Source organism: Equus quagga, chromosome 1 (genome assembly GCF_021613505.1).
Source record: "Equus quagga isolate Etosha38 chromosome 1, UCLA_HA_Equagga_1.0, whole genome shotgun sequence".
Classification (NCBI taxonomy): Eukaryota; Metazoa; Chordata; class Mammalia; order Perissodactyla; family Equidae; genus Equus; species Equus quagga.
In genome coordinates this window covers 35,473,348-35,495,035 of record NC_060267.1, presented here as the reverse complement: position 1 = coordinate 35,495,035, position 21,688 = coordinate 35,473,348, and the positions used below count along the sequence as shown (strand labels likewise).

The following is a 21,688-nucleotide window of genomic DNA, read 5'->3' as shown; positions in this document are numbered from 1 at the left end:
TCTAAGAACTTTTAAAAATCAGGAATAAATGTTGAATTTTATTAAATGCTTTTTCTGCATTAATTTAAGTGATCATATGATACTTTCCTTTAATCTGTATTACATTGATTGATTATTTTACATGTTAGCAAACTTTGAATTTCTGGAATAAACTAACTTGGTCACGTTTAATGATCCTTTTTATATATTGCTAAATTTGGTTTGCTAATATTTGGTTGAGGTTTTTTCATTTATATTCATGAGAGAAATTTGCCCTTACATATCCTGTTTCATAGTATTCTTGCCAGGTTTGGTATTAAGGTTATACGATCCTTATAAAATCAGTTGGGGAGTATTAACTCTTCTTCTATTTTTTGAAAAAACTTAACTAAGATTAGACTTATTTCCTCCTTGAATTTACCTGTGAAGCCATTTGGTGTGACATTTTCTTTGTAGGAAGATTTTTTTTTTTTAAAGAGTTTATTTTTCCTTTTTCTCCCCTAAGACCCCCAGTACATAGTTGTATATTTTTAGTTGTGAGTCCTTCTAGCTGTGGCATGCGGGACGCTGCCTCAGCATGGCTTGACGAGCGGTGCCATGTCCGCACTCAGGATCCAAACTGGTGAAACCCTGGGATGCTGAAGCAGAGCGCACAAACTTAACCACTCAGCCACAGGGCTGGCCCTCTGCAGGAAGATTTTTGATTACTAAATTTTCTTTCTTTCTTTCTTCTTCTTCTTCTTTTTTTTGCTGAGGAAAATTTGCCCTGAACCAACATCTGTGCCAATCTTCCTCTGTTTTGTATGTGGGTCGCCACCACAGCATGGCTGCTGATGAGTGGGGTAGGCCCATGCTTGGGAACCAAACACAGGCTGCCTAAGCAGTGCGTGCCAAACTTAACCACTGGGCCACAGGGCTGGCCCACTAAATTAAATTTTCTCAATAGTTATGGAACTATTCAGATTCTCTTTTTGAGTAAATTTTGCTAAGTTATATTTTTCTAGAAATTTGACCATTCATCCAATTCTTCATATTTAACAACATAAAGTTGGCAACATAAAGTTCATAATATTCATTATTGACTGTTTAATATCTGCATATCTCATGTGATGTCACCATTGTCATTCCTGATACTGGTTATTTGCTCCTTGTCACTTGCTCTCCTGCTCGGTCTCATCAGAGGATTGGAAAATTTATTCATCTTTTGTAACAATCAATTTTTGTCTTTCTTGGTCCTCTCCTTCACATGATTGTTTCCAACATCATTAATTTCACTCTGACTTTTATTCATTTCTTCCTTTTACCGCTTTGAGTTTATTGTTCTTTTTGAGATGAATTCTTGGCCTATTAAATTTTATCCTTTCTTTTTTTTCTAATTTATTTATTTAAGGAATAAATTTCCCAGTAAATACTACTTAGGAGCATTCTACAATTGCTATATGTAAGATTTTCATTTTTGTTTAGTCTAAAATATTAATAATTACTATTGTGATTTCTGTTTAATCATGAAACTCTTTTTCTAGCTATATTTTTGTTACTCATTTGCAGCTTGATTTCACTATGGTATGACTCCAATTATTTGAAAATGGTTGAAATCTAATTTATGACTCAGCACATAGTCAATTTTTGTACTGTTCCCTGTGTTCTTCAAAATAATATGAATTTTGCAGTTGCATGCAAGGTTCTACATATGTCTATGAGGTCAAGTTTCTTAATCTTTTCTTTCAACTCTCCATTCTTACTTATTTTTTCTGTCTATTTTAGTCCTTCAGTTACTAACAGAAGTCAGTTAATATTCACTGGTTTTATGGATTTGTTTATTTCTTCTTGCTGTTCTGTCAATTTTTCCTCAATATATTTTAAAGTTATGTTATTAGAGGAAGTTAGATTTAAAATTATCTACTATCTTCCTATTGACTTGAAACTTCAAACATTTATAAAGTGACCATCTCCAATAATGGTTTGGGCTTTAAAGTCTATTTTGTTTCATCTGTTTAGTTACACCAGTGTCCACATGGTAAATATGTGCAAGGTATAGTGTTTTCCATTATTATTTACATTTTACACATAAGGCATCAATAGTGAAAGAACATACCCAACAGTAGACAGGTATAAGTGGTACAGTCAGGAACTGAATCCAGTGTATCTCCAGAATCTAAGCCTCTCAACATTGTGCTTCTCTTACAAGTTCCAAAGAGGGAAGTCAGCTTAGGCTCAGGGGAAAATAAAATGGTCTCACTCTAATTTCTGCAGAGGATTTCTCATAGGTTGCTATCTAATTGTGACTTTTCACTTAGCTTTGAATCAAGTTTTCACTCCTTTAATATTTTAGGGTATCATAATACTTTTAAAAATCCTTAAAGAAAAAAACACATTCCAGAACCCAGAACTGTAGTATTCAACCTCTTTCACTTACACACAAGAAAAGTCTTTAAAGTTTTGCTCTTTGCCTTTGAGATAAGTATGATTACAGCAACCTCCACGTGCTTGTGCAAAGCCCCTGAACTACAGCATAGCATCTCACCTGTCCTAAACTAAAAGGCTGCACTATGATCAAGATTTCTAAGAGGCTGTATGGCTCTACCAAGAAAGAATGCTTGTTGCAAACTGACTTCAAGAAAAACTGTCAAAAAGGATGGGTGCTAAGCTGTTTCATCTCTCCTTGAAGGCACACATATGTAGTATTTTAAACAGGGTACTAAGGAACATATGTAAACCTTTTGGAATACCATACTTTTTATAGTTCTCAAATTTTAATATTAAATCATACTTGAAAATAAAACCATGTAAACTATAAAGAAAATTGAAATTGCTCATGATTCCATGATCCAGAGCTAATAATATTTGATGTATTTACTTTCAGCTATTTGTTCTGTTAATTTTGTATGTATTTATAATATATACAGTAGTCTCCCCTTATCCATGGTTTTACTTTCCTTAGTTTCAGTTACCTGTGGTCAACTGTGGTCCAAAAATATTAAATGAAAAATTCCAGAAGTAAACTACTCAGAAGTTTTAAATTGCGCACCATTCTGCATAGCATGATGAAATCTTGCACCATGCTGCTCCATCCTGCCTGGGACCTGAACCATCCCTTTGTCCAGCATATCCACACTGTATACGCTACCTGCCTGTTAGTCACTTAGTAGCCATCTCAGTTATCAGATGGACTATTGTGGTATGGCAGTGCTTGTGTTCAAGTAACCCTTATTTCACTTAACAATTGGCCCCAAAGCACAAGAGTAGCGATGCTGGCAACTCAGATACGCCAAAGAGAAGGTGTAAAGTGCTTCCCTTAAGTGAAAAGGTAAAAGTTCTTGACTCAATAAAGAAAAAAATCATATGCTGAGGTTGCTAAAATCTACAGTAAGAACTAATCTCCTACCCACAAAATTATGAAGAAGGAAAAAGAAATTTGTGCTAGTTTTGCTGTTGTATCTCAAACTGAAAAAGTTATGGCCACAGTGCATAAGTGTTAACTATAGGAAAAAACATTGTATACATAGGGTTTGGTACCATTTGCAGTTTCAGGCATCCACTGGGGTCTTGAAACCAACCCCTACAGATAAGGGGGAAGTACTATATGTATGTGTGAATGTATATATGTGTGTGCATTTGTGTGTGTGTACACACACAAATTTGGAGATACACTGTATCTTTAGTGTGGATTCTGACTTGTTTCATTTAACATTGCATCATGCATAATTTCATGTGTCTTTAAAAATTCTTTAAAAATGTATTATTGACTGTGTAATATGAACGCACTCAAATTTATCAACCTACTGCTCTATTGCCAGACAATTTAGTCAATCTCAAATTCTTCCCATTATAAATATATGAAAATAAACATATTTACATAAATCGCATCTCCTTCTTTAATTATTTCATTAAGTTAAATTCTTTGAAGTGAAATTGTCAGATACCGTTAGTTGGGCCCTAATATCCCGTCTCTTATTCTTCCACAGTAATACTGCCCCCAAATTTATCTTCAGAATATAAAATACACTTTACAGCCTCTTCTTAAGTGTGGCATAGTCAAGTGACTAGGTTCTAGACAGTGGAATGTAAGTGAAAGTGGTGGTGGCCATCTTTCAGAAGATGTCCTTGAAGGGAAGGAGCACTAACTTCTCCTAGGAATGTTTCCTTCCTGTTGATAGAGTATGGACATTATTGTTGGAATACCAATAGTGGATATTCCAAAACCCTAGGTTAAATCGTGTGTTCAATTAAAAAATGGGCAAAAGACCTGAACAGAGATTTCTCCAAAGAAGATATACAGAGGGCCAACAGGCATATGAAAAGATGCTCAACATCATTAGCTATCAGGGAAACGCAAATCGAAACTACAATGGGGTATCACCTCACTCCGGTCAGAATGGCTATAATTAACAAGACAGGAAACAACAAGCGTTAGAGAGGATGTGGAGAGAAGGGAACCCTCGTACACTGCTGGTGGGAGTGCAAACTGGTGCAGCCACTATGGAAAGCAGTATGGAGTATCCTCAGAAAATTAAGAATAGATCCACCATATGATCCAGTTATCCCACTGCTGGGTATTTATCCAACGAACTTGAAAACACAAATGCATAAAGATACATGCACCACTATGTTCATTGCAGCATTATTCACCATAGCCAAGACTTGCAACTAACCTAGGTGCCCATCAAGGGATAAAATGGATAAAGAAGATATGGTATATATACACAATGGAATAATACTCAACCATAAGAAATGATGAAATCTGGCCATTTGTGACAACATGGATGGACGTTGAGGGTATTACGTGGAAGTAAGTCAGAGGGAGAAAGTCAAATACCCTATGATCTCACTCATAAGTAGAGGATTAAAACAACAACAAACAAACACATAGCAACGGAGACTGGATTGGTGGTTACCATAGGGAAAGGGGGGGTCAAAAGGCTCACATGTGTGGTGATGGACTATAATTAGTTTTTGGTTGGTGAACATGATGTAATCTACACAGAATTCGAAATATATTACGATGTACATCTGAAAGCTATATAATGTTATAATCCAATGTTACTGCAATAAAATAAAAATAAACAAATAAAAAATAAAATAAATAAATACATCATGTGTTCAGAGTGACAGAGAAAAAGATAAAGGATCTGGGTCACTGATGACTGTGGAACCACCCAACCAGCTCTGAATTGCCTACAGAGACTTCCTATAGAAAAATATCAAGTGCTATCTTTTTAAAACGATTTTGGATTACTTGCAACCCAATCTTTTCCAAACGAATAGAGTGGAAATGTTGCATCAAATGCTTTGGAAACATTTAAGGCTCTTAACAGAGATGGTCAAACCACTTCCTGGAAAGTTGAACAAACAGAACCTTTTTCCAACATTATTGAAAACATCCATCATCCCACATTCTTGTTATAACATTATCATTCCACACTACTTTTACTTGTTAGATAGTAAGTGTGGCATAACTTTGCATTTCCTTTATTAGCTTTTTGTATTAGAATTGCATTCTTCATTAATTATTGGTTCTTATATCTCGTTATCTTTTAAATTAAGATGTTAGTGCCTTTCTTATAACACAATAACAGCTCTTTACATGTGATGTTTGCCATATATATTAGAAATAGTCTCAGTTTTTCATTTGCCTTTTAATTTTATTTATTCTGGTGTGTTTACTTGTAAAACTATAGAAGTTTCATATTTTCACATTCATTTGTGACTTATTCCACTTTTGTTAGCGTAACAATCCATTACTCACTATGCCTTCCACTATACTATATTGTTTCATTAGTCTGTGAATATATGCAGTCTTATTTATAAATATTTTAAAAATACTATTTAGGATTTTAACCATTTAGTTTTTAAAGAAGATAACAACTGCCTTTGATTCTAAGGGTTTTCACAAAAAAACTTGTATCTTGAAGTTCTGGAAACACAAAGCATAAGACTTTAAGAGTGGGTTATTGAATAAATAAGTTTTAGTTCACTGTGCGAGAAGACCACTTTTTCATTATTCTTTTTAGGAGAAAAAGAAAGAGAATTCCTTTTCCATCTTACTAAGGACAGACTTCTGAACAACAGGATCCCTTACCCCCAACCTTTACTGCTGTCACTCATGTGACAGTTAGTCAGGCACAGGACTATGAAAGGATTCTCAACTCTAGGTCTGTGGTTGAACTTTCAGTTCTTGTTCCCAAGGGTTTAACTTTTTTGAAAAGACAAACAAGCGTTTCATAAATGCACACACAGATAGATGCCCACCAAATTTTTCTGCCAAGCAAATAGGAAAATCTCTGTTTGGCCTCAGCAAAATTGCAGTTTTGTATTTGTTTACAAAAACATACCCTGGAATACTTAATAGTCTATGGAAATTTTTGTAAAAATGTGTGACTTGCCCGTTGTGACCCAAAGTATTTCTTTTGTGCCAACAACAAAAAAGCAGCACCTAATGTTTTAAAAAACATTTTTCAATGAAGAAGAAAAACTTTCACAACTTCAAAAAAAGTGTATCTCATTAAGAAAATGCAAAGAAACGTTGCTATCATCTGCCAGTTTAGACACGTTACTTTCATAATGAGTTTCAAAATAATAAACACAAATCCAGTTGTCACCTGAATATGAAGGACTAGGTACTATAATTTTATATGTCTATGTCATATATTTTATTTATAAATTAAAATAAGAGAAGGCAGATACACTTCCATTTTTGTGAAGTAGCAAATGTAGTAATTGACTTTTCAAAGGTGTGCATTACGTGTTTTATGAACATACCTTTTTCTTACCCAGTGCAGTGCCAAAATTCTCTGTTCAGCCTTCAGAATCTTGTAAATAGATTCAGACAGGAATTCTGTCATCAGCAAGAGGAATGCTAGAAAAAGTACAAGTAGACCATTAACAGTGCATTGCTCCTTCCTAGTAAGTATATCAACGTATGACTTTGGAAGTAACAGATGTCTAAGGTTTCCAAAACAAATGTATCTATACATAAATTATATACATATATATTAAAAATATATAAATATAATAAAGTTATTGTTTATGGAAAAAGAGGCATTAATTTGACATTATAATGCCACCAGAATTAATCTGAAAACTTATATGCATATAATTGTTATATGTATATATACATATATGTCAATCCCCTTGCAAGTTGTTCATTTGTCTGATTTTCATGTAAACATCCTGCAGATGCTTTAGGACAGACAACATTAAGGTAAATTCTTATTTCTTGGAATGATTTATGAGAGATCTTCGGGTGGCCTCACAGATCCTTTCCTTGATTCCATTCAAATGTACGACAGCAAGAGTCAACACAATTATTGTTTAGTAGGAGTCATTCAGCTATCTCTACATTCACATTCCTTGCTGTATATCTCTATGATTGTACTGCCCAGCTCATCATCAGAAATACTGCTCTTGCCACTTTCAGGAGTGAATAAAACTCTGGCTTTGTTACCAGTTTCCCCAGGCTGGACAGAAATGGTCTCTGGCAATCCAGTTGAAATTCCCAAGACTCCACTTCTGAAAGCAGGACCCCCTAGGGAACAGCCTCGGTTCCAGCTCAGTCTCTTCACTATCAGTCCAATTCTCTGAGAAGTGAGTAACGCTTCAGTGTTCATGCTTATCATGCCATTGATTATTCAGTTTTCATCACAAAGTTTATGGTATCTGAGTAGTGTTATTACGATACTGTATCGATCTGTGGCATAATTGGGAGGGAGACATTTTACTTCATTCCAGTATCAGAACTTTTGTTAATTAGCACAGAAATCCAAAGTCACCACGCTGACAAGTGGAAGACTCCACATTATTTCACTAGTTCACTAATGAAATCCATTGAAGATTATCTCAAAATGAGAAAAGTTATTAAAAATGTTGAACATCAGAAATTATGCCACTGCAGTAAAATAAAAGTTGTGTATACATAGTCTTCCAATTTAAAAAATTCATTTATTTTCATTAAAAATGGTACCCAAAAAATGTACCTCAAACTCTACTTTTTCTTCAGCTAAATCAGATGTCACATCTGACCAAATATAAACACTACTACAGTAGAATTTACTTAAAAATGAAACAGAGAACTTTTGCCATATCCTATATGTGGGCAACACAGAAACGCACAGCTGGTAATTTTACCCACAAGAGGGAGCCTGTATTTTTATATTTTTGTCACAGAACTTGAAAAACTTGAATTAAAATATGAAATTCTAAAAATGTTTGTTGATACTATAATCTTTATGTCAGGTCAAGTTTTGAGATGCCAGATTTCAGTTGGCATATTTTTCTCCAGCCGTAACACATTAGTATGTCAGAAGATTGGAAATACAATTGGAATTTTAAAAAATGTCCTACCTATATTATAATTAGTTATTTTCAGATATAAGAATGAATATGCAACTGCCAAAACAGCCTGAGAGAAAATTCCTTTTAGGTGGCAGAAACATTAGTTGGGTGAAATTGACTAGAATTATTATGAGCGCTCTGCGCCCGAATTTAATTACATAGAAGTGAAACGATATTTCAGTCATCCTCTTATCAGAAAAGAGGTTTGTATAAACCAATATTTTTCTAGGTATTTATGGAACAGGAAACACCCTATTTTAAAAATTACTGTGATGGCCATTCTCACTAATATCACTTAAAACTTGGCTGAGAAAGGGTGTAACTAGCATGACACCATAATGAACTTCCCTTCCATGGAGTTGAGAAAAAGATCATTTTTCTTTAAAAAACAAAAATCTAAGTTTGATTCCTTCATATCCTATAATCTCCCTAAATAATACTTTAAATTACTAAGACCCTCTAAATAAATATACTTTGGGTTTTGTAAAAATAAAATGCATTCATTAACTTAAAAATTATCTTATAAAACATAATTTTGGCAACTCTTACCAACCCCGAGTGATCTGTTCTATCACATTCAGAGACACAGTAATAACCCAGCTGAAATCTGTTTTGTGATCCCTTCGAAAGTACAGGGAAGACTGACGATAAACCATTCCTTTCCCCTAGAGCCCTCTTCTCAGCTACTTAACACTATTCTGTAACAGGACAGGGAGTTGAGGAAGAAGGGGTTAATCACTACTGCTCTTCCTTCTGGAATTCCAACCTACCCATTAAATCACTGTTTTTTTTTCCCACTAGGGACTATGAATCTAATGGACCTAAAATCAATACCTTATAAATGACATAACAAATATATTCATTTTATGAACTAATGTAGCCTGGTGTCTGAATCCTATTTACATCCTCTACCTTGAAAAGGAACAACAGACCCATTTCTGCCAGTAAAAGATTCCTCAGTCACTCTGGTGACCAGCTGCAGAACGCACTGTCATACGAAAGTGCAGCACAAGGGAAAGACTGGGGGCTGCAAACTCACTGTTGTAGAAACTTTAAACCCGGTGTGGTGCACTTGTGTAAGAAACACAATCAGAAAGGAGCAGGCAGGTAGTTTCAAAGAGCTTCGCCATGTTCTGAGGTGGGTTTACAGGTCTCTCTTTCATTATCTGGCTTCAGTATTTACATAAAATTTTGAGTGCATCAAATATTACAAAACAATATTGAAAAAACAATCATAACTTCCATTTAACAGTGAATTCTATAATGATTAAAAAAGTTGGATAAAAAATCCTAAAAGGCAGAAATGCTCACTAACACACCAAAAAGATATTAGGCAAATAAATGTCGTGTGGGGTCACACCACATTAAATCAGAGTCACAGGAGAGCTCTGGGGAGACTGAGGGCATTTCATCCATCAGATACAGCAGAGAAAGAACCAAAAAAGATACAAAGACTCGCTGTTGGTTTTTTACATAGTAAGAAAATATGCTGATGAGAAGTTTTATATTTACAGAATATTCTTTAATCCAAAGGACACACAGACTTATTCAAAAGACATTCTTATCTCTTAGAAAGTAGTATACTTAGTTAAAAAAAAAAACACCTCAATTTACAATCTATTGGTAATTTTATTTTCAGAATATCTTCTTCTACCTGTAATATTTTTAAGACATCAAATATAGAACAACCATGTAAAATGCAAAGACATCTGCAATACAAAGATACAAGTATGGCCAAAAAAAAGAGAAGAAAAAGAAAAAGAAAGCTAAAAACTAAAGGGAAACCTATTTTCCTGAAAAAATATCATTTGACTTATTATTTTTTGTTTCAATGGGAACAAATCAAAATAGTCAGAGAATAATGAATAGGAAAAGCATCTTTAAAACAGATACTTTACGAGCAAATTCTAGCAACAGGTCAGCATGAGATTTCCTGTTCAGTGTTACTGGTTTAAAATCCATATAGTTATAAAATTACAAAAGAAAAAAAAAAATCTGTTGTTCTTTATTCCATTTGCCAACCAGAGTCATTTATCCCCTATTAGATAAAGTATAATAGACTCTACCGAAAGGGTCATTGGCCTTCCATTTAATGATATTGCCAGCCCCAATCTGCATTTTCCCGGCAATGTCCCTCAACACAGAATAAATGGCTGATCTCTTCACAATAACAGCTGATTTCTATTTATTAAGCTAAAAAGGTCACCATTTTCTACGGCTGGGCCGCCCTGCACTATTGATAATTTTATGCATAAACAAATGGCAAATTTGTGCCACATAAATATGCATTAGCAATTACTTTTTCCTCGGGCAACGCTCACCGCATGCAAATGTGTACCTCACAGGGCCTGGTAGCTTTTGTTTTAGCTCTTGAACAGTGAAACAAAAGAGCACAATAAACAATTTTCAAATTGCCAATCAATAAGCAATGCAAATGCAAAGGTAAATGGCAAGAAACTTGCTTAGAAACAACCAAACAAAAAGTGAGGTGGGGAGGGGGACGGTGGAAAGATTTTCTTTTCTATATTATTTCATTTCTTTCTCTTTCATAATGAAAAGGCTAAAGTACTCTTGACACAGAACAGCTAGCAAGGCTGGTGCTAAGGCAGATGCCAGATGGGGAAAGTAGAAAATATACACATGTTGAGTAAACACACACCCCCACACCATCACCCCCCCAAAAGAGGGGTAAGAGAAAAACTACGTTCCTATGTGATTTCAAAGCATCACAAATTTCTGATTTTCTATTTCAGAGATTTAAAGAATTTAAAAACGGGGAGGAGCTATGGAGATATACAGCCAAATCTCAATTCCACTGCTCTTTGCTATGTTGTTGTTTTCCAACGTCAGACAAAGGGAATATACATGATCCATAAGTAGGATAGTTTCAGGAACATGAGGAAAAGAGTAAATGAGGAATACACAAATAAGAGATAAAAAGCATCTCACAAAATATCTACACACCCAGATGTTTAGGATCAAAAGCCCTTATCTCAGAACAATTCAATTAGAGTATCAGGGCACAAGGATAGACAGATAAGGGGCTAATAGAGAAAGAGGCAACAGGCGCAAGAAAGCCTGGAGAAAAGAAGTGTTACCTAATTTTAACAGGAAAACAAATGATAACTCAAGAAAAAGTTCATATTTTTTAATCAAAATGAATTTTGATTAAAAATTTTCTTAAATATTAAATAAAGAATTTAATAGGAGATATTTTTAGTGCCATCTACCCACAATGCACTGTTCTAAGTGCTTTACACTTGGACCCACCACACTGGATCTTCATAAAAACCTCCACAGGTGGTACATGTTACAGCACAGAGGCACAGGGAAGTCAGGAATCTTGATAGTTATCTAAGGCAGTGCTAGATCTGGGATTTGACCCAGTCTGACGTCAGCCAACCACTCCTTAAAACCCATCCCTTTTGACCCAAATGAAAAATCTCTTCCTAAATGCATATATGGCTTTGCTTTTGTATAAATAAGTCAAACTGTATTTAAAAACTTTAAATTCATGAGCCAGCCTTGATGGTTTATCAGTTAAAATTCAGTTCACTCCACTTTCGCGGCCTGGGTTTGGTTCCCGGGTGCAGAACCACATCATTCATCTGTCAGTAGCCATGCTGTGCTGGCGGCTCACATAGAAGAACTAGAAGGACCTACAATTAGAACATTTAACTAAGTACTGGGGCTTTGAGGAGGGGAAAAAAAAAAAAAGAGGAAGATTGGCAACAGATGTTAGCTCAGGGAGAATCTTTCCCAGCAAAAAAAATAAATAAATAAATTCAGGGCTTATGCAAGTTTCTTTAACCAAGTTATTGAAATACTTTAGCTTCTGTAAAATATGCAATACTAATTCATATATTAGTACAAAGGTACATTAGTACACGTACACTGAGAACATAGCATAGCCTTAATGATCATTTGAAAACAGAAAAACACTTTGTGATCCCCATCTTGATTTTAATATAATTAAAGGTTTACTCTCACATGAATGATTAAGAAGGATTAACAACAAAGTAGGGGCCGGCCCAGTGGTATAGTGATTAGGTTCACATGCTCCACTTCAGCGTCCCGAGGTTCATGTGTTCGCAGCTTGGGCGCAGACCTAGCACCACTCATCAAGCCACGCTGTGGTGGCATCCCACATAAAATAGAGGGAGATTGGCACAGATTTTAGCTCAGTGACAATCTTCCTCAAGCAAAAAGAGGAAGACTGGCAACAGATACTAGCTCAGGGCCAGTCTTCCTCACAAAAAAACCAATAAAACAAAGTAGTAAAGATAAATAAAGTGTTCTTGGCCTAAACACAAACAGGCAAACCTGAAAATCTAAAACCAGCATGTGGCTCTGTCCTGCTCAGAGCCAAGATATTCTTCATGGGAGCTTCCTAGAATCCTGATTTGGATACTAAAAGTAAAACTTCTTTAGAGAAGGCAATGAAACTTCTCCTGGCAATATTTTCCCCCTAATAATATCAGTCCTAGAAGGTCAGGGCAGTTGCTAGCAGATAGAGCGCCTCTGTGTGAATAAGAGAAAGATGTCTCCTTAGGTGGACCATTCAGAAAATGGTCAACATTTCAACATATGGTTAACAACCATACAGGATGGCCGCAGAAGAGACTTTATAGTTGTCGTAGCTAGGAAAGTGTTATTTCTAGTATTAAACCCAATCTTCTTCAGAGTTAAAAGATTTTTGAGAACCAAGTACCCACTTATTAATACAAAATCAGTAGAGATGGATTCCAATATGATAGTAATGTTTTATATGTTAATTCAAATAATTACATAGTTAGCATACTTCCATTGTGCTATGTTTCATTTTAATTTTCAGTCTTTGTGGCTGAACATACAAAAACTTGAGTACAGTTTTTCTTATTGTCAACCAAATGTGACAAATGTGTGCTGAAGACCATTACTATATAACAGACCAAAGTTTTAATTATGATCATTCCTTGCCAATTCGTTACTCTCTCTGCAAGGTAAGGATTTGAAACTGAATCCATGAGTATTCCAGTTGATCTGGAGCTTGTCTGATATTCATAAGTACTTGTAAAGACTACTAAGTAGAATTCATGTAAATGGAAGTGCACAGGAAGTGTGTAAAACACTTGGTGTATTATATTGACACTGCAGTGTCCAAAGTCTTAATGTGGGTTTCACAGCCAGAGGCTGGGTCAAATAATCACATTGTGTATCCCCAATCCCACTTTTATAATAACAAAATTAGGTTTAGATAGGGGGTTTCTATGGTTCAGAAAGCCACAGAGAGCAACAGGAAGTTCTAGCTAGGACTTTGTATGGACAGAGGGAAGAGAGCCACTGCCTCATCTGTCCTGTGAGGGTCTGCCAGCCCCTTTGCCTTCGATCCTTTCTTTGCCCTTCTCCTGCTCTGCTGACCCCTGATATGGGCTGACCCCTGTGGATCAAGTTTCCCAGGGTACCCTGCCAGCTGAGTTCAGCTACCGGGAGGAGATTGGAGCACAGTGTAAGGGCGGGCGAGTGCCATGGTGCGCATGTGTGTGTGCATGGGTGCACGTGTGCGTGTGAGTGCTTACACGCCTCAGGCTCTCTCTTTCTCTCTTTCATTTACTATTTTTTTCAACATTTTCTTATACACAATTACATACTCAAAACAGAGACACCAGTAAAACAAAGCCCCACCAACCATCTCCAAGGATCAACATCTATCAACCTTCTGCTATTTGCATTTCTCACCCTCCTTCTCTGATTTGCCAGGCATCTCAGGCATCAGCTCCATCTCTACTGACTCCATCTATGGCCAGACAGGCCCCCATGGTCACAGCTTCCATCCGGCGACCCTGGTAACCCTGCCTCCTCTCTGCGTCTCCCAGCATAAGGGTGGTAGCAACTTCTTGCTGTTCTTGACCTCTAGGTTACTCTTTTACGATTTATTATTGTCAGTGTGTAACAATTTTCCAACATTACATCCCTCTTTTTAAAATAATCACAGTGGCTTCTGTCTTTCTGGTTGAACCCTGGCCATATAGAGTGCTTATTTTATTTTACTTTTCATCACCTACTGGCAGAATCATTATTTATCCTTTATTCACAGCTCCCTTGAAGCAGGTCAGGGCCACCTGAAGTATAGGACCCTTTCAACAGCACGGAGCCCGGTATGCTGGTCCAATATTTGCCCTTCCTGAAGTAAGGTTTTCTCTATATAATATTCATAATGTATTCATATACCAGACAATCTATTCTTATCTTTTGTCAATTGCTTGTTGATATCCTTTTTTTTACTGACTTATCTTAATCTACGGGCCAATCAAGGAGTAACAGAGACCTACTACTGCTCTTGGAAATTCTATCCCAGTGCCTGACATCATGGAATCTGCTCAGTCTATTTTAAGGAGGTAGCTCAATCTGTCACGAAAATATATTTTTCCAATAGTAGATGGTAGAGACTAGTTAAGCAAGTTTATGTCTTAGACGTGTTTAACATATAGGCATTTGTTTATTCATAACAAAACATGACCTTCTGATGTTAGGAGCGAACACACACACACCCCCTATAAAAATGACTGATGTTAGACGGCTCTTACAAAATTACATTTTGAAAAATTATGGGACTATGAATCAAACATATAGATTAAATTTCCTCAAAACAGACATGTGCTTAATAATTAATGGGAAAGGATACAAATAATATTTATGATTTTATCTTACCCCAAACACTTGAATAATTATGCCGTGATCATATAGCCAGATGAAGACATACTTATCAAATTTGAACTCTAATCTGTGAGGAAATTCTAAAATGTAAAAAGATCTTAAAATTGAAATGATGGACTTAAATCCACAAGCCGAGACTTTAACTTACTTTAATATAGTATTGTTATAAAAATATCAAGATGAAAAGATGTGTTTTAAGGATAGTTCAAGAAGACTTTGTATTTTTTCAAGTAATTTTATTGGGATTATAATGGTTTATAACATTGTATAATTTTGGGTGTACATTATTGTTTATCAATTCCTGAATACACTTCATCGTGCTTACGCCCGGTAGTCGGATTTTTATCCATCACCATACATGTGTGCCCCTTTGTCCCTTTTGCCCACCCCCCAACCCCCTACCCCTCTGGAAACCACTAATCTGTTCTCTTTATTCATGTATTTGTTATCTTCCACATATGGGTGAAATCATGCAGTATTTAAGATTTTGTAATTTTTAATGGAAGCAATCACAATGCAAGCAAAGAATGAGATGTGCGAGTGGATAAAAGAGAATACAGTTAATAATTACAGACTGTCCAAATCAAAATTAGGTAAAATCAGTGCCCAATGGTAGGACAATATTTCAAATACTGGTTCCAGAACTGGTTTCCATCCAAAGGTAGAGAACTAGCTAAGTATTCAACACCAGAAAGTCAACTAGTAACATAACATGTATGACAATTGTCCTAAATCAGGTACAATTAGGAGGAGAAGATACATTCAGTCTGAAAAACATCAAACTTAAGAGTAGGGGAGGGCACCAGTCATTAAGAACAATCAGATATTTGAAGGGTTGCCATTTGGAAAAGTATACACAGATAGATTGTCTCATGCTGCACATGAAAGAACAAGTATTGTTCTTGTTTTGAAGGCACGATTATGGGGAGGTAAATTTCAGTGAATTGTGAAAAATAACTTTTTTCAAATGAGTTGTCCAGCAATAGGAATGATTGGAGCAAAGCAAAATGATTTAGGGTTTAACAATGGCTCTGGATTCAGACAGCATGGCTCACTTTCTGGCCTTGCTACCTACTCTCCAAGTGAGCTTCATCTATCTAGGCCTCAGTTTTCTCATACGCAAAATCTCCTAAACATATTCCATACCAAGGACAGGTAGAAGATAAAGGAAGGACCACAGGACCGTCTGTCAGATTTTTAAGAACAGGATTTCCGAAGTGAATGGTGCACTGGATCATCAGATCCACTCTAATCTGAGACTAAACTATTCTATTTCTCAAAGTTCAGGCATATATTTTCATACAATTTCAGGCAAGAAAGGCTAGCATTAAATATTTAAAAGGGGAAAAGTTTGCAGCAATTCTGCATTATTAAAAAGGTTTTAGCATCAAATAGAGAAAGGATATTCATTTCTGACCAAAGATAAAGCTGTTAAATAAAACTCAGAAAGCATTTTTAGTTAATAAAAGACCCATAACATCATAAGTCAGATATATTATTACTTAAATCAATAATACCCATTTATTTTTATTCTATTTATTTTGTGTGTGTGTGAGGAAGATTGGCCCTGAGCTAACATCTGTTGCCAATCTTCCTCTTTTTTGCTTGAGGAAGATTGTTGCCAAGCTAACGTCTGTGCCAATCTTCCTCTATTTTATGTAGGATGCCACCACAGCATGGCTGAAAAGTGGTGTAAGTCCATGCCTGGGATCCGAATCTGTGAATCCAGGCCACTGAAAGTGGAGCACACCAACTTAACCACTATGCCACTGGGCCGGCCCCTCAATAATATCCATTTTTAATAAATTTACTATATTAACTTTATTTCCCCCTTCTTAAATTTCTAGTTACTCAACTTATAGATACTCTTGAACATTGAGGCATCATGAACAAAGTATTTAGGCTTTTTGAACACTGAGTGCTGCATCCTTGCTGCTGTCAGCCAAGCCTTTCCACTATTCCTTCAACTGTGCCTTCTGTCACAGCCACTCAGCACATGGCAACCAAGCACACAGAAAAGTGAGCTAAGCAGGGCTAGAGGGCATCTTCAAAAGAAGTGATTCGCAAATCCTCCTTTGTGATGCCCCAGGGTTCCTCTACTTGTTTTAAGGAATGCTCTAAAATTTTCAAGAAATTCTTAAAATCATTTCACTTTTTCTCATCCTCACCATTATAGAGCTTTGTAGACTTTTCACGGTATTTTCACTTACACTCTCTCATTTGATTCTCACAGCTATTCTCGAAGGTAGGTGTGACAGGATGATCCCTCTCTTACAGACTAAAAAATAACTCAGAAAAACTATGATTTGACCCCAAATCACAAAACCACAAAGCAGCAGAAAAAAGGCAAGAACCCAAATCCACTCTTCTTTCCCAGCCACCATGCTCTGTAACGGATCACACGCAGCACTTTAGGAACTGGCAGAAAAATCACTTTGAAATCTGTCAAACTATAGAAACGTTAATTTACTTCTGGAGCTATGAACATTCATCACGATTATGCTATGCTCTCTTTTCACCTTCTCATTCATTGATAGAATGCTCCCCCTTCTAAAAATGGGAACAGCACAGTGGTTCTCAACCGAGAGGCATTTTGACCCCTGCGGGACATTTGGCAATGTCTGCAGACATTTTTGATTGTGACTCTGGGGAGGATACTACTGGCATCTAGTGGGTAGTGGCCAGGGATGCTTCTAAACATTCTACAGCATGCAGGATAGCTCCCCACAACAAAGAATTATCCAGTCCAAAATGTAAATAGTGCTGAGGTTGAGAAACCCTGGATTAGCAGTATTTTTATTTAACCCATCTGTTTTTGTCTCTTATTTTTGTTACATAATCATAATAATGCTTTCAGAATGTAACATTTGCTGAGTACTAATGACAGGTTTGGCATAAGACTATCAGCTCTTGGTTCGTCACTAATTCCACAAAATGCCCTACGCCTTAATCTTTGCTGTTTGACAATACATTGAACAGTAGTTCAAGTGACAGAGGTCACCATTACCGAGATAAATGGATCACAAAATAATTTGTCATGGTATTTATAACACTTTGCTTATAAGAATGTTGAAAATAAAGCGATGCAGATGGGGAAAGTCAGAAGCACACATTTTGATAACATGAAATGAAAATGGAAATTTGAGTCAAGGGAGTAATCTTTGACTTTTCTGTTAGGTATAGCATACATCAAAAAAATCCACAACAATGCACATCCAATCTTAAAAATGAATTTGGTTATCTTTTTATATGCTAAATTATTTCAATAAGCGTTATAACAATTAATAATACCCTCTTCACAGAGAATGCTGTCACTCTTTACCCTTACCCTCTTCACTTTCCTCACTGAAGCCTGGGCTCTCAACTCTGTTTCCTATGGACAGAGTCCAGGGTACCACCTCTGGACTTAGTTCTAGGCTTAATATGAGCCAAATAAAAGCCCTGAATCTTGGGCAGCAAGTTGCCTCAGTCATCAAGATGCCTCATAGTATCTCCCATGTGGTGTCTTGCTTCCTTAGTCTTTACCCTTTGGTGTCCTCAGACATGCTAGCACCTAAATAATGAATTAGGGACTTAGAGACTTAAATTTTTTTAGTTCACATATCCCTTTATGAATCTGATGAAAGCTATAAACCCACTCTATAGAAATTGAAATTTCCATGTTGAGAGACCATTCTCGATGAGTCTCTTGTGTTTCTTGCCAAAGAACTCTGAGTGTTCACACTTCTTACAAGTGAAGGCACCTGACGTGTTTCTTCAGGAAGCATCCGTTTAAGACTATTTGTACAGACAAAGCCTTAGAAGATAGAGATAGTGTCTCCCCCAAGAGGAAAGAGCAGGCTTGTTTACTGTCAAGTTTAACAGGATAATGTCTCACTTAGTGACAAATGTTAAGCATGCTCACTGCCTGATATAAAAGAGTTGGGTTCCCCAATCTTAGATTTTCTCCCCATGAAGTGCAGGCATCATCAGGCTCTCTGAATCACCATGCGGGAACTAGGGCTCATGGAACTGATACAAAGGCTATTACTCTGGTTACTACTATTACTATGAGAGATAAACTGTCCTTTTCTCTGATCCAGGATTCCAGTGTCTTCTGCCAGCATCCATGAATTGTAGCAGGCTGATGTATTAGCTTGCAAATAGGGTAAGAATCTCAGACCCTTCACAGTTCTTAACAATGCACACAAATAACATTATGCATCGCATTTTAACTGATGACCATTTTGTCCCCATTTCCAAATTCAGAAGGTTAAAAGCATCTATTTTTATTTCTTAGTAAACAGAATGGAATGATCATAGATTCTAATATCTGAAAGTACCTTAAAAATCACACAATATAATGCTAAGTTTATTTCAACAAGAATGTATTTGGCTAATAATAATAGTAGTAATAGAATTAATTGAGTGATTTCTATATGACAGGCACTTTGTTAGGAGCTTAAATACAACAAGTTTATTCTGACAATGACACTGATGAAGCAGCCATTATTATCCTTATTCCACAGGAGGAAACAATAGCCTATGTAAATTAAGGAAATTGGCCAAGGCTACATAACCAATCAAAGTTGGAGCCAAGATTTAGGTTCAGAGGTGGGATGTGAACTCGGCTAGTGTCCTTAACCACCTTGGTTTCCTGCCTCCTACTTTGAGCCACATTCTGTGGTACAAAGGCATGGTCCTTGCCCCTAAGGGGCTCAAGCTCTAAAGAGAGAAAGAAATTAATAAACAGATAGCTTCAACAGAATGCCAAAAGGACTTTGATGGAGTATGCAGAGGGAGGGAACCCAGCCTCCTCTGGGAGTCAGCAATAGCTTCTCAAACAAAAGGATGACTGAGATGAATCTTGAAGGATGATTAGGAGTAGGTCAGGCGAAGAAGTAGGGCTAATGCATCTCCCAATTTTATACGTGAGGAAACGCAAGGCCAGACACAAGGCCAAAGTCACATAGCTGCTTTGAAAAACGGGGTTGCAGCTTGATGGCTGACGAACTTTTACTATCCTTTGCTACCCTCAAAGATTATTCCTCACTTTTTATCAGGAAATAGGTAATGCTCAGTATTATCTAGTGTTTATATTGTTATTATTCATCTTTGACTTTTTTTTTTAAATATGAAGTCATTAGGCATTGGGCATTCAAGGAAATAATATATGAATAAAGTGTCATAAGAGTATCTCTGTGCTAAGATGGGCATAGGACATCACAAAGTATTCAGAGGGTTAATAAATCACTGGGAAATTTAAATATCATTTTCTGTTAGACTTTATTGAAGGACTTATCACGATTATAGACAAAGTTCCAACAAGGTCAACATCAATGTTCCAAAGGCATGAGCAGGTAAGCTAAAGAGAGATCAAATAAATTGTTTAAATGTTACAGCATAGGTAGTTCTCACGAATGTCTCTGCAACCAGTCTAACTCCCATTAACATAGTTAGAAACTCTGATATGAAGAAAATTACTATAACTTCAGATATTACTCTAAGGAGCTATTGCTGTAGAATAGAAATGAAGAGATGTAGATAAATCTGCTAATGTTCATCTTATTCACATAAAGTGTGCATATAGGAACAGAAAACAGAAGCAAGAAATTTAAGGAAATCATGCCCAATAAAAAGATTTGAGTCCGGTTGCAACCCTTTCTAAGTTATGAGTATAGTATGTTCATATAAATTTTCATCGTGATTCAGTATGGTTTGGTAGACAATACTCAGAATTGGGAAGTGAGCTAACAAGCAGTATACTAATCAAAAGAGCAAAATGTTACCACAATATTCCTGGTTGGCCAGACTCTGAATTTTTTAGGACAGTAACCCCACCACCACCATCATTTACATTTAGAGTCATAATACCAAAGACACTATGATGGTTGCTGGTAAAAAATGGAAATGAATATGCTGTGAATATGCCCTGTAATTGCCAGGGGTCTAGTGGAGGTAGCAATAACACACAGCTAAATAAAATATGTACTGTAGTTCATGCAACAAACATTTAGGGAGTGCCTGCTCCGAGCAAGGCCCTAAGACAGGCTGACAACTAAAGAAATCCAAGTAAGAGGTGCAAGTGAGGATTGGAACTAAGGAGAAGAAAAGGTGTTAATAGCTTCTTGCATTTCAAAGACAGTTATCTCCAGTTCTTACCTGAGCCAGGAGTGAGCAATGGGGACAGAGTACCAAGATCCAGGCAGCCCAGGATCAGGATCACTGACATCAATATTATCAATAGTATTCAATCTTATCAAAATGAAGGATTATTTTAGTGGTGAAAATAACTGGATATTGTTCAACAGAATTTGACTAAAAAGGAAACTAATACTTGAGGGTTAATTACTTCAAAAACCACCTAAAGTTACATCAATAAAATTTGGCCTCGGATTTTTTTTTAAATACTCAGAATCATACTTAGGATACTGTATTAATTTTTTTAAAAATCCCTAGTCATGTGGCAAATGCTTTTTAATATATAAAGAATACCTGAGGATATGGTTTATTCATCACAGTTTTAAACCAATATAAGGATCATTAGATATGTAGCTTTTATCCAACTGTCTCAAAATGTGTCCTCATTAGAAGATACAAGCTTTGTGATGCCTGAAACTTGTATGACTTGGGATGCCCTCTTTAAAGAAATAAAAAAGTATGACCTCTTCATATCAACCATAATTTCATGGAAAGAATTTTA

The 21,688-nt window shown here is 36.2% G+C and overlaps 1 protein-coding gene across 6 annotated transcripts in view; it reads right to left on the bottom strand.

The window, feature by feature from the left end:
* SOX5 (SRY-box transcription factor 5) overlaps positions 1-21,688 on the bottom strand; it is a 952,037-nt gene that overhangs the window by 694,520 nt on the left and 235,829 nt on the right. For 5 of the 6 annotated variants that reach the window (XM_046641348.1, XM_046641339.1, XM_046641321.1 and 2 more), the window contains one exon: positions 6,739-6,835. The gene's annotated coding sequence lies outside the window, so the exon portion shown is untranslated. Of the gene's footprint in view, positions 1-6,738; positions 6,836-7,423; positions 7,458-21,688 lie in introns of those variants that run through there. The other variant, XM_046641353.1, reaches the window with a different exon arrangement.